Source organism: Kogia breviceps, chromosome X (genome assembly GCF_026419965.1).
Source record: "Kogia breviceps isolate mKogBre1 chromosome X, mKogBre1 haplotype 1, whole genome shotgun sequence".
Taxonomy (NCBI): Eukaryota; Metazoa; Chordata; class Mammalia; order Artiodactyla; family Physeteridae; genus Kogia; species Kogia breviceps.
Genome location: NC_081330.1, coordinates 42,631,797 through 42,645,266, shown reverse-complemented (window position 1 = coordinate 42,645,266; position 13,470 = coordinate 42,631,797).

Sequence of the window (13,470 nt, the reverse complement as noted above, 5' to 3'; positions counted from 1 at the left end):
GTAACATAGCCACCTGAAGGGTCAGGTGTTCTGTGTCTATTCCACACTCACGATTGCTGTTTGGTTTCATAATAAAGAGTGCTGTTGCAAGCTGTATCTTGTGTGTCCTCCATTGCTCTTCCCTGCCCCAATCATGAGCCAGTAGGTCCAGGCCTGAAAGTCCCTGCCCTCCTCTCTGAGGAGGAGGCACATTCTAACCCAAACAAGTGGTTTTTTTATACATTTTTTTCCATTTATGAAACATGAACATTCTGCACAAAAATGGGATAACAATGGGATTTAAAGTGAATGCCTCAAAACTCCTTTATGTCCCAGCTAGATGGGTTTACATATATCATGCGTCAAGTTGGGAAATTTTAAAATACATTTACACAATTGAAAATGGAAACACAGCATACAACAACTTGTGTGACAGAGCAAAAGCAGTGATCAGAGGAAAATCTATTAGTCATTAGGGAAACACAAATCAAAGCCACAATAGGATGCCACTTCACACCTACTACATTGGCTATAGCTTTTTTTTAAAGGAACATAACAAGATGAACTCTGGTGAGGATGTGTAGAAATTGGTACTTCTGTACATTGTTGGTGGGGATACAAATGGTTTCGCTGCTGTGGAGAGCAATTTGTTGGTTCCTCACAAAATTAAACACAGAAGTACCATATGACACAGCTACTCAACTCCTAGGTGTATACCCGAAAGAATTGAAAGAGTTGCCAAAACAAATTATTGTACGTGAATGCTCACAGCAGCATTATTCATTATATTCAAAAGGTTGTAACAACCCATCTGTCCATCAAGGGATGAGGGGAAAAACAAATTGTAGTATATACACACATTGGAATATGTATTTTTGCAAAGATTGAAATCGCTGTCATATGGGGTCACTGAAGTTGTCCTCCTATTTTATCAGTGGTCAGATAGTGACTTGACAGAGATTTTCCAAAGGGCCTGTAGCCAAAAAGGAAAAGAAAACAATATTATCTAGAATTTGCAGTTTGGCTTCTGATCTGGGGCACTCCACCAATGATTGGCCAGGCTGCCTCCAACTCTGCCTTAGCCTTCACTTCCTCCTTTTGAGGAGCCCAATGTTCAGCCACATATCAAGTCTGGCTTACTTTCAGACCTTTACTGAGCCTGTGTTCTACCTTGTGAATATGCATTGCACTCTGGAATCTCTGCTATGCCCTTCAAAACTCTTATTCCCCCAAGACTTTTCCTCATCACCCTCACCCTTCCCAAGCTTTTGGGACTCTCTGCTGCTTGACTTATGTTCTTTCACTTGTCCAGGGAACTACGGGTACAATACATTTTTAGATGTTTTTGAGAGATGCAACTGAGACAGCCACGCCATGGCTGGGAGGGGGAGTGGGAAACAAATCTCATTCTCTGTGCCATTCCATCAGGGGTACTCCATAGAGGTCAGAAGGCACAATCACAGTTTTGGGGGAGAACAAGATCCATATTATGACCCCTGGGACCTGCAAGAAGCACCATGAATGTGGCTGCCTGTCTCATGGGAGACACAAGAGGGAAGAGATATGGGAACATATGTATATGTATAACTGATTCACTTTGTTATAAAGCAGAAACTAACACACCATAGTAAAGCAATTATACTCCAATAAAGATGTTAAGAAAAATAAACAGTTTGGATTTAAGTGGTAGGTGACAAAAAGCAAGACAGAATATTCCTGAATCCGCATGATACAATGTGAAAAAAAAAGTCAGGGTATAAAACTGTATATTACAGTATGTTTCCTCAGAAGAAGATATTAATGAATGTTAATGCTTTTATGTTTCCTCAGCAGAAGATATTAATGAATGCTTATGTTTTTATGTGTAATTATAAATATTAAGAAGTCAAGGCATAGGAACGCGTGAGAGTATCAACTATGTTTATAAATGGGTGATTGGAATGCACAATAGTTATTCGTTCAGATCTATGCTTTGCTTGTATAAGAGGATGTTTGTGTCTGGGTCAGCATCTTCCCAGGTGCTTGGGGAGAAACACTATAACTGTCGGCTTCTTATGCAGGGTAACAAGGACAATTTAGCATTGATAAGCAGATATGAGTATCTCCTCGCTGATTAATAAGCTGCAACACTTTACATGACTCACCCAAATTTTCCTGATCCCCAGTTCCTTACATGTATAAATCAGGGGTTATGGCTAACCACCAGCTTAATCAAGACGTAGACCACATACCATACTCCCTAAAGATTCCCAGTTAATCTCCTCTTCTTCCACTGGCCCCATGCAAACTTTGATCTGCTTTCCATTTCCATATATTAGCTCTTCCTGCTCTAGAATTTCGTATAAATGGAATCACACATCCTGCACTCTTTTGTGTCTAGCGTCTTTAACTTAGCATAATATTTTTTTTCTTGAGATCCACCCGTGTCATTGCCTTTTCATTGCTGGATAAGACACCATTGTATTGATTTGTTTACCTTTAATTTTGTTTTAATGAGTTTCAGGAGGAAGTGAAAGTCCACCCTTGTGTTCAATCAGCCATCCTCCTGGTCCATGTTCTGTTCTTATACAATGGAGATAATTTCAACCTTTACCACTCCTTTATCTCTCTAGGGAAATACTATCTTTAGAACTTTTCCAGCCTTTTCTATTTTTCCTATTCCCTCAGTATGAATCACTCCAATTGTTGTGTTTGTTCTGTCCCTTCCATGCTTACCCTGGGTTGTGACCGTCTCCTGAACAGAAGACTTCACTGTCCAGTCATCCATGGCCTCCTGGGTGCTTGGCTTTAACCCATACCTGGCTCTGGGCTCATCAGTGGTTTAGCCTTCATCCCTTACACTACCAGTTGTGGGCCCTGCCTTACCACTGTATTTCCCCATTCCCTCCCTCCCTCGCTCCTTCCCTCCCTTCTTTCCTTCCTTGAAGGAGAGCATTCTCCGTTTATTACATGGTAATTCTTATTTCACACTTTCCAGCACAGTTATGTATTATGACTGGAATATTCTATGTATTCATTGTTGGAATATTATTATTCCAAAACCTCAATTATAAGATGTTTAAACTAAATATTGTAAAATACTTGCACTCTCATCATTTAAATTGTTCAGGCAGATCTCAACCTTGTTTACACACTAGACTCACTTGGGAAGACTGAAAATATCACTAGCGCCAGCCTACACCCACAACAATTAAAACAGATTTGGGGGCAGACCCAAGCAATCACATTTTTAAAGCTCTTCATGTGATTGCAGTGTGCAACCAAGGTTGAAAACCACTATGTTTTAAAGCATCAGCTTTGGGGTTATGCTTGGCAGAAGACCTTAGGGATGCCTGCCACCTCACTTTGCTGACTTTCCACTCAGTGCTCTTTCTGAGGACTTAGTGATTCCATTATTTTATAGTGGGGATTGGTAAACTATGGTCCATGAGCCTGTTTCTGTATGACCTGCAAGTGAAGAATGTTTTTCATAGTCGAATGGTTAAAAAATTCCAAAGAAGAATCGTATTTCATGGCATGTGAAAATTATTTGAAATTCACATGTCCCTGTCTGTATATAAAGTTTTATTGGAAGACAGCCATGCTGTGTCTGTGGCAGATTTTGCTCTACAACACAGATCTGAATTGCTCCATCAGAAACTGAAAGGCCTGCAAAGCCTCAAATATTTGTCATCTGGACCTTTCCAGGAAAATATTTTTCAGCTCTGGCTTAGAGCAAGTGTCCTTAAAGCAAATGCACAGTAACAGCAGTAAATGGCTGACGGTCCCCTTGGCTAAGCCTGGGAAGAAGATTTATTGTAATTTCTTGCGACTGCACTTTAGGGTCCTTCCTTACTAGTTCACTCATTCATCGTGTTTTGGGTCAAGTGTGGGAATTGAGTAAGGGACTACCATTCGCCATCACGATAGCTCAAGTCACCAGACTTAGAGCTTGATTTATTTATTTTTATGTTCTTGTATTTTATTATAAATAAATACTTTTTATATTTTATTTATTTTTACAGTGATCAAATGCAACTTTGGAGTATGTTCAGATATTTCAAGATCCAAGGGATCTGTTGATCAATTAGCCACCTTCAAAGATTGCTGTAGGTCAAACCAATGTGACTATCCTTCCAGCCTTGCTGCTTATTAAGGTAAAAAACACTCACCTTGAGGCAGGAGGTTAAGTGCTCCTACTGGGCCTGCAACTCCAGGACCCCAACATCCCCACTGAAATGAGAGGATCTCCCATCTCATCTGTGGCCTACACAAGTCAGCCACTTCTGAACACCTCGAAGATGAAGATGCCCTCCGCACTCATGTGTTTCTCAGTGCTGTGGGGCAGGGAGCGTCCTCTGAGTCCCTACGAGCATCTGGACACACTGATTTCAAAGGCATTTCCTTCAAGTGACCACAGGCGACAACTCCTGCAAGTGTTTCACCATTGTGTGCCATGGAACACCAATATTTCCTCCTCTAATGTCAGTTGGGTCCTTACTGTGTTCAGATGCACATAAGCCAAATAACTTTTCTCAGATTCCCACTTCCTTCAGGGCCTTTGGCTTGCAACCAATTTTGGTGTCAAGTACTCTATCAATCAAAGTTCCCACTTGCCTATGGCAGCTATTCGTTCTAATAGCTATTTTATAAAAAATAAGACGTTTTTAATAAAATATATTACATAGCAGACAAAACGCTTTGAGGGACAGAAAAGACGACTTGCATGCTATGACGCCAGGAGAAGTCCAATCACCCTTTGGGACGGCTATAGCTGAAACCCCACTGCTGCCTGTGTGCTCACTGACTTGTTTGCATTCCAGGCACTCTGCTGTGACTCTTCCATAAGAACTAGGGACCCCTCCCATCATACACACTTGACCATGTCACTGAGCCATACGTGCCTCCCACGTCATTCAGTTATGCCTCCAAGTCTCAGGATGGTGCATACACTTCATACAACCGAGATCACATTTAGAACTCAAGCTGTAAGGGCTTCTGGTTAATGTGTACACACACACACACACACACACACACACACACACACACACACACACACTGGTTTGGTCACTAAAGAACAGGAAAGCATATGTTTGTTCATGTATGTCAGAAGAGTTGCCAACGGAATCTGATTCATAGTTGATTTTATAGAACGTTATAATTTTTGCTTCTGTAAATGATATATTCAGAATTAAAATGGTACTTTCTATTTGTTACAATTATTTTGGGTATATTAGTCTTATATTCAACACACTTATTAATATCTATCATTAATCTTAATTTCCTTAGCCTCTCTTGAGTTTACATAAAGGTAGCTATGGTATATTGACAGCTTTATTTTCACTTGCACACATTTATTAATTCACATGTGTATTGATGCATATATACATTCTGGCTCACTGTACTGCCTAGGACATATAGTATGATTCTAAAACAAAGTGGTCATGTAAGTCATCTTTGTCACTCTTCTGATTTTAAAGGGAATTCTTCCAACCATTTGCTATTAAGTATGATGTTTGATGTAGTTTACTCTTTTTTAATATTTGTTGTCAGTCTAAGAAACATCTTTCTATTTATGAATTGATGAGAATTCTTGTTATTGTCAGTCTTACTGCTGATTGGTTGTTTCAATTTTTGTAGGCCTTGTTTTACTGAATATTTTGTGATAATCATTATTTCCTCCTTCCTTTATTTCACTAATGGGCTAAATTAATTTCACAGATCTCCTAATGTTAAACCAATGTGTCATGCTTGGGATTAAACACGACTTTGTCATACTGTGTTTCCTGTCTTAGCCATGGCAGGATTTAGCTTGCTATTAATTTATGTTTACTTTTTGCATTTGTGTAACTAACTGACATTGGCTAATAATTTTGCCTTCTCGTGTATTCTTTGTCAAGAATACTTTTAATTATATTAACATTTTCTTTTTCTTTAGCATGGAAAATCATGTTTTTCTCTGGGATTTATCTGTTTTCTCTAAATTTTAAATTTATCAGCATATCTTTTCAATAACACTCTTGTATCTTTTGAATCTTTGCTGAAACCTTACATGTGACAGCTTTTCTCATTTCAGAGTGGCTTCTCCATGCATTATCTCTAATTTTCTTGACCCTTGTTGCTAAATGTTTCCTTATTATCTTATCTCTCTAAAGCACCCGAAGCTAGCATTTTTTGTTGTTGTTGAACTCTGTCTTATCTGTTATCAGTTCCATTAATTTCTGTTCTTATTTTTATTATTTTCCTTGATAAGAGTGGAAAGATATGAGATTAATTTTTATAAAGTAAATGATCCATGAACAGGCTTTTCATCTACCACCAGGTTTTATTTTCTAATTTTTATGTTTGAATATAATGAACACTCAATATCCAATCCATTCATCTGTTTGGAAGAGGCCCATAGTTTGCAATTCAGCCACTGACACCACGTCTATTCAATTCCACTCTTGGCACATCAGGTGATTAAGGAAGAGGGAACTGGAGCACTGAAGTTATAGGATCTCTACTATAATTACAGCTGACATTGGAACAGTAGGGCTTAAAATGTGTGGGTCTGCTTATAGGTGCATTTTTTTCAACAAGTATATAAAACATACACATGTAGAACATTGTTTACAAGACAGGTATTGAAGTCGATAGCCTATCCTTAAACGGGCATAAGGTGAGTGATATGTAATAAAAATTAATGATGTGTTAGTTTTTATACTGTTTTATAACTTTGCTTTCAAAGAATTACATATCCGTACAGTACGTCTCTCTGTCTCTCTATCTCACTGACTGTCTCTGTCTCTGCTCTCTCATAATTGTTGAAACTACGTATCAGCCTATCATCACCACTGGTATGATTTTTTTTAATATAACACTGTTTCCAATGCTGTATCATGAATATGACTGTGATACTGTAAGCCATAAAAGTTTTATAATGATTCATTCATTAGTGCATGGTCTAGGCTATCATGAAGCAATGGTAACCATCACACTAGACAACCATAAAGCAATCATATTGCTGCTTCTTCATTATCAATGCACGAATCCCTATACGTGAAAAATATGAATTTCTTTTTCAAACGATGTTTCTACTTTTGGTGTCTGGTGTTAGTAGTACATATAACATCTTCCATATTTTATACCATATAAGACAGTATTGATGTAGGTACTGACAGACAGATGATTCATTTTGTAAGCAGATGATGCAAACTTTCGATATCAGTAAATACATTACAGTACTGTAAATGTATTTTCTCTTCCTTATGATTTTCTTAATAAACTTTTCTTTCCTCTGCCTTACTTTATTTCAAGAATGCATTATATAACACATAAAATATGTGTTAATCCACTATTTATGTTATTGGGAAGGTTTCCAGTCAATAGTAGGCTGTTAGAAGTTACGTTTTTAGGGGATTCAAAAGTTATCTGCAGAGTTTTGACTGTGCAGGGCGTCGGCTTCCCCAACCCCCACATTGTTCAGAGATCAAGAGTATATATGTATTTCATTTAAGAGAATAGCATACAATATAGAAAAGAGTATGTAAAGAACACCGACTTTAAAAACATACCTGTCTGGATTCAAATCCTGCTCTGTCCCTTACTGCCCATGTGATATTACGCAAGTACTCAATCTCTCTGCATTTCAGTTGCATCATACAGCAGTCAGTGGTCATGTTTGCCACGTGTTTCCATTTCTCCCCTGTTCCAGTCCCCTGGCAGAAGTACACTTCTTGCTTTATCACCTTTTTTTGGGCAGTGCCATAAATGTGACTAGTTCTGGCTAATGCGTTCGAGTGATATGTGAAATAATTCTGGGCCACAACATATGGTTGTTGGTTTGAGACCTCCCCTGAGGCTCAGGGCCCTCTTTCTAGATGGTGTCTGCTCTGTCGGTTTCAGTCTCCAAGTCATTCCAGTAAGAAGAGATCAGATCTCCGACATCCACCATCCTGGGATGGACGTGCACCTACCATGGACATGTAGTGGGAGTGAGGAATAAGCCACTGAGACTTGGGGATTATTTCTAACCACATCATAGCTCAGCCTCTCCTGACTCATGTACCTCGTCTGCCAACTGAAATAACACCCTCTCAGGATTTTTCTGAGGGTGAAATGACTTAACTTACATGATGAGGTTATCACAGTGTTTCAGACATAATAAGGACTCAAAACATGACAGCTTTAATTATTACATAATAATAAAATTGTTTTGCAAAGGTGTGGGATATTTGTATAAAATGAGAGGTATTGTGTCCATTCATCCTTACAGGTAAGTTGTACTTTGCTTTCCAGAGGTAGGCACTATATTTGTTGGTATAGATAATACTGCATAATGATTTGCACTTATACACTTGTTTTTGCCAACATGTTATCAAAATTAAGTTTAGAAATTGAGGTTTCCTCTGAAGACTAAAATGTGAACAGATTTAAGCAGGAGAGAGACTGGCTGATGAGGTAAGATAAATGCATTTCAGAGCAATAAGTAAGTTCTTGAATAGAAGAAGAATAGATTATAATAATTACAAACATATATTCTCTTGCTCTTAGTAAGCAAAGGCACAAGGTTTTAAAGCGGTAGGTGATTTAGTGTTGACAGGCCTTCCCAGTATATTTTCTGGGGACACTCGTTCCTCCGATGCTCTGTGGACATATGTATCATCCCCGCATAAGTTGTGGAAACTATCCCTCCCTTTGACACTCATATTGCATATTAACATATTATCTGAAAAACAACCAAAGGCATGGAAATTCATTTACCTTTAGTCCTCTATGTTCCACACGTCTCAGAAGTAGAGTCCAGTTTCGTTGTTGCTGTTTTTCTGTGGCTGTAGTGTTTTGCAGAACAAGCTTGCAAATGCTGAAGTGAAAGAAAAGTGGATTATTTAAGAATCATGTAATAGAAATTATCACAAGCGACAGTATTCTTGAGCCATGTATCAAGAAGTATATATACCCCATAAATGTACACACAATCTTGCTATCTGCTCAACTTGACTCATTAAATTCTACTTTCAGGACAGACCAGGACCCTGTTGCTGAGAGATGACATCCAAGTCCATGAACCCCAGCCACCCCATCCACGGCCACCCCACCCACCCAGGCCAGGCCATCCTCCTCCTCCATTTCACTCTCTACCAGCAGCTTCTCCTGTAAGTCAAGGTTCAGGTCGCACACACCCACAGACTTTCTCTGCCAGCTGTACAACAGTTAGGCCATATCCAGAAGTCCCCTCCCACCCCCAAATCTGTCCAAAATTCTCTCTCGGGCCCACAGCTCTTTGCCAAACCTCGGTCTGACATTGCTTGGGCGCTCTAAAAGCCCTGTTCCCTGAGTAAACTTCTAGTACCAGCGGGGGCAACTCCTACCCGAGTACCACCCACTGTGGCAGGATATAAAAGTTGGTGGAAAGCTTGTGATCTGAGCCAGAGTCTCCTCAAAGTTCCTCCTCAGCCAGAGCACCCACCACAGGTCTACAAGTCTTCTGCACCTATGGGTGTGACTCTTCTGTGGGTTAAACCAAACTGCAGTTCAATAGACCCTCCCCACTCTTAAAGGTCAGACCCTCCTGCATGACCGTAGGTGGTCGCAGGATGTCAGGGACCACTTGAACCACCGAACTGAGGAGCCCTCAATCTTCACATGACTGAGGGGGTGGAGTCTCACATGACCACATCCTGGCACATAATCATAAGGTCCACTTGACCAAGAGCGGTCCAGAAGCTGCAGAGCTCACATGAGTGGAAGAACTTTGGGTGCCACATGTGGTAGGAACCACACTGTTGCCCATACATCAAACTATAGCTTTAATAACCCACAAACTTCACGTGCTGGAGACTGCTGAACTTGACATGTACCATGCTGGGAAGGGTACCAAACCATAGCATCCACATAACCCTAAGCAGTAGATCACACCAAGGTCTGAGGCTACCACATGTTGGTAACTAGTTAGGGTCACATGAGAGAAAGAGCCATGTGGCACGCAGAGTTTTGGAGTCCACCATGCTCTAGTGACTTGAAGGGCTGGATCTACCACAGGGTCATGGCGGCAACAAGGCCAAAGTGACCACATGCCCTTTGGGTTTAAGAGCCCAGGATTCTGACAGGACAAGAAAGTCTGGGCCTGTCAGGTAACTATTGTCCACAGGATGGCAGCATGCACATGACCCGCAGCCTTAGGAACCCACAACGCTCATGTGCCTGGGAGGGCTGAGTCAGCTTTCTGACAGTAGAGTCCAATGACAGTAGGGTTCTACTTGATCTGCATGTCTCAGGGGAACATTACTTTCAGGAGAACAGGAGATATGAGATTGCCCACATTCCTCATATCCTCCGTGATGTTGGTGCCTCCGAGTGACCTTCTAAGTGCACAAGCTTTGGCTTTACCTACACCTACCCCTCTCTAATTTGTTAATTTTATGTGCTATTTTTCCCACCAATAGCACATGAAATTTAACACATAACAAGTTAACACATAAGGATGAAATAAGGCCTCACCAAAACCACAATCCTCGGAATGCTGTAGAAACTACCGTTAAGAGCCTAAGTACAGGAAAGTGCTGTTGACTTCAGTTTAATGCAGGTCTAAAGGAAATTAAAGCAAATTGAATGGGTTGTAGTTTTTAATATCAGAACAAAAGTGTATAGTGATTACTGTGGGCTAAACACTTGAGAAAGAAAACTAATTTAAGAGAGGTAACTCTATAGATTACATACTGTTACAGAACTTTACAGATGTGAAAACTGGAGTCCAGAGGTATTAAATCAATCAGTTGACTAAGAGGTCACAGATATTGCAGGCAGCACACCAAGAGTGGCCCACAGGACTTCTGGCTCCAGACTCTGTGTTCTGCTCCTCCACCAGATTCCTTACCGGAAGATAACATTGGGTTCAGCCTTACTAATTTACAAAATCTGGCAAATCAGCTCCAGTTACTGAAAAGCTGAGATCATGAGAAATCTCTTTTGGATGCCACGCTAATTGGACCCAGTCAAATTTGAGTCTATTTCATCTCCTCTATTTAAGGTTTGTGTATAGATATAAACGTATTTCTAATATGTGAAATATGTGTATATGAGTGGTTTATGAATTGCTTGATGATAGCTGAAAACATTTCCTTCTTTCAAATAAACACTGAAAAGAAGGTATCATAAAGTTTAGTCACCATACTCCCCTTGCCTGAATTACAACAATTACAAATGAGTGGAATCTGAATTCATTAGATTTTACAGTGTATATTCTGACTGTGTCTCCCCAGAAAGAACAGAGAAAGGAGTAGAAGAATATATAATGTGGGGGTTTTATTGCAAATCCAGAAACACCTATTTTGCTAATTTGTGTGGGAAACTTCAGGAACATCAGCACCTCCAAAATAAGTGTGACCTGATCTTTCTGGTTTGCTGCCTTCGGTAAACAATGCTATACATTGTTTGGATTATTTTGCTAGGTTCCTGCAATGTGGCATGGCTGCATAAATTAGCTGAAGAAAATGCAACAGACCAAATTTTCTACTGTGGTTAAAGGTGAGGTATTTAGAAAAGACAAGAGGCTCTGCGGTTCTAGGCCTACTGAAAAATCTGCTAGTTTAGGGTAAAGAATAGTAAGAGAAGATAGTTATTCGTGCATGTCACTGCGCCTCATGTAACTATGGAGAATTATTTGTGGGACACATAAATTCAGGAGACAAAAGAGGAGGCATATCTTTACTTAAAATAGAGCCTATTATGAAACTTTAAGCTGGATTTAGGAAACATCTCCATGTAGTCATAGGATGGAATGTAAAACCAAGACCTGATATAGTTGTTATAATTAGATACACAGGAGCAGATCAACAGTGCAAGATGCAGAACAATTTTATCGAGCATAACTATGCTCACCTGATGGTGATTGGGGTCAACTTTTTTGACCAAAAGAACAATTCTGGCCTCCTGATTATCCCTCTTAAGTCAGATTTTGCTCCTGTCAGACCTGATAAATCAAATCAATCATTCTTTCTCTGAGATGATGATCGGGAGTTCCTCAGGACCGTTTTCAAACATTTAGTTCCATCAGTGGGGCCCTGTCACCACCCTCTACGATATATCGCGGGGGCGGGCAGGAAACTCTATGGTTAAAGATCTGTATATCTGGGGTCCAGTTCAGGCATTACATTTATCAGGCACTGTGTTTAGGCAGCATGGTAAACCATTTCTCTTGCATGTGATTTGGCAGGATTTCACAGGAACACATTTTCCTTTTTTTTTCTTTTTTGTTTTGAGGTGGCCACTTTGGAAGTTGGTGCCAGTGGTTTTACAAGGAGGAGTGGCTTTATCTAAAAACGGGAAGTGTGAAAGGGGAGCAACAGAACAGTTGTGATGCTGTTTACCTGAAGTTAAATATTCAAATGCTTCTGTTTCTAACACACATATGTACAACTGAACTAGATGTCCTATGCGACTTTACTTTCAGAAAGCAAAGTTGACTTACCTAGCAACAGTACACAGGAGATAGAATCAGATGGGGCTGTATCATTATGGAAATTGCATTCAGAACCTGTTTTTCTTTGTTCCTTTGTGAAATTCATTAAGATATATGGAAGTAAGTTTATTTTCAGTGTTTTCATTTTGTTTTTTTGGGTTTTTTTAACAACTTTATTGGAGCACAATTGCTTTACAATGGTGTGCCAGCCTCGGCCCTACCACAAACTGATCCAGCCACACATACACACAGTTTCCCATACCTCCTCCCTCTTGTGTCTCCCTCCCACCCACTCTGCCTATCCCACCCCTCCAGGCGGTCACAAAGCATTGAGCTGATCACCTTGTGCTGTGCGGCTGCTTCCCACTAGCTCTCTATTTTACATTTGGTAGTGTATATATGTCCATGACACTCTCTCACTTTGTCACAGCTTACAATTCCCCCTCCCCATATCTTCAAGTCCATTCGCTAGCAGGTCTATGTCTTTATTCCCGTGTTACCCCTAGGTTCCACATGACCTTTTTTGTTGTTGTTGTTAGATTCCATTTATATGTGTTAGCATAGGTATTTGTTTTTCTCTTTCTGGCTTACTTCACTGCGTATGACAGACTCTAGGTCCATCGACTTCGAAAGAAGAGAAACGTTTGTAGTTATTGTCATGTGGTATAGAGTTGAATATCCCTACCCACCAACCACCATGATGTAAAGTACAACAGCCCTAGGTTGAATATAATAGGTCGAATAAGAAGCTCACCCTGTGAGGATTACCGTAGCATGGAAATAGGAGATGACATCCACAATTAAAATTTCTGCCAGGAAAAGGATGGAGAGAAGTGAGAAGATAGGGATTCTGTACAGGGTGTTTATTCATGATCTGGGTCGTTTGTCATTATATGATTCTCCAGTAAAATTTGGAATCCCCTTCTATGTGAAAACCATTGAAAATAAAATTGTGGTCATAGATTTTCATAGTACTAGATGAGAATTAACTTTTTGCTAGGCTGCTTCTTTTTATTCACTCAAACATTTTTTCCAATCAAAACATAGTTATAGAGTGTGACATCAGGAAA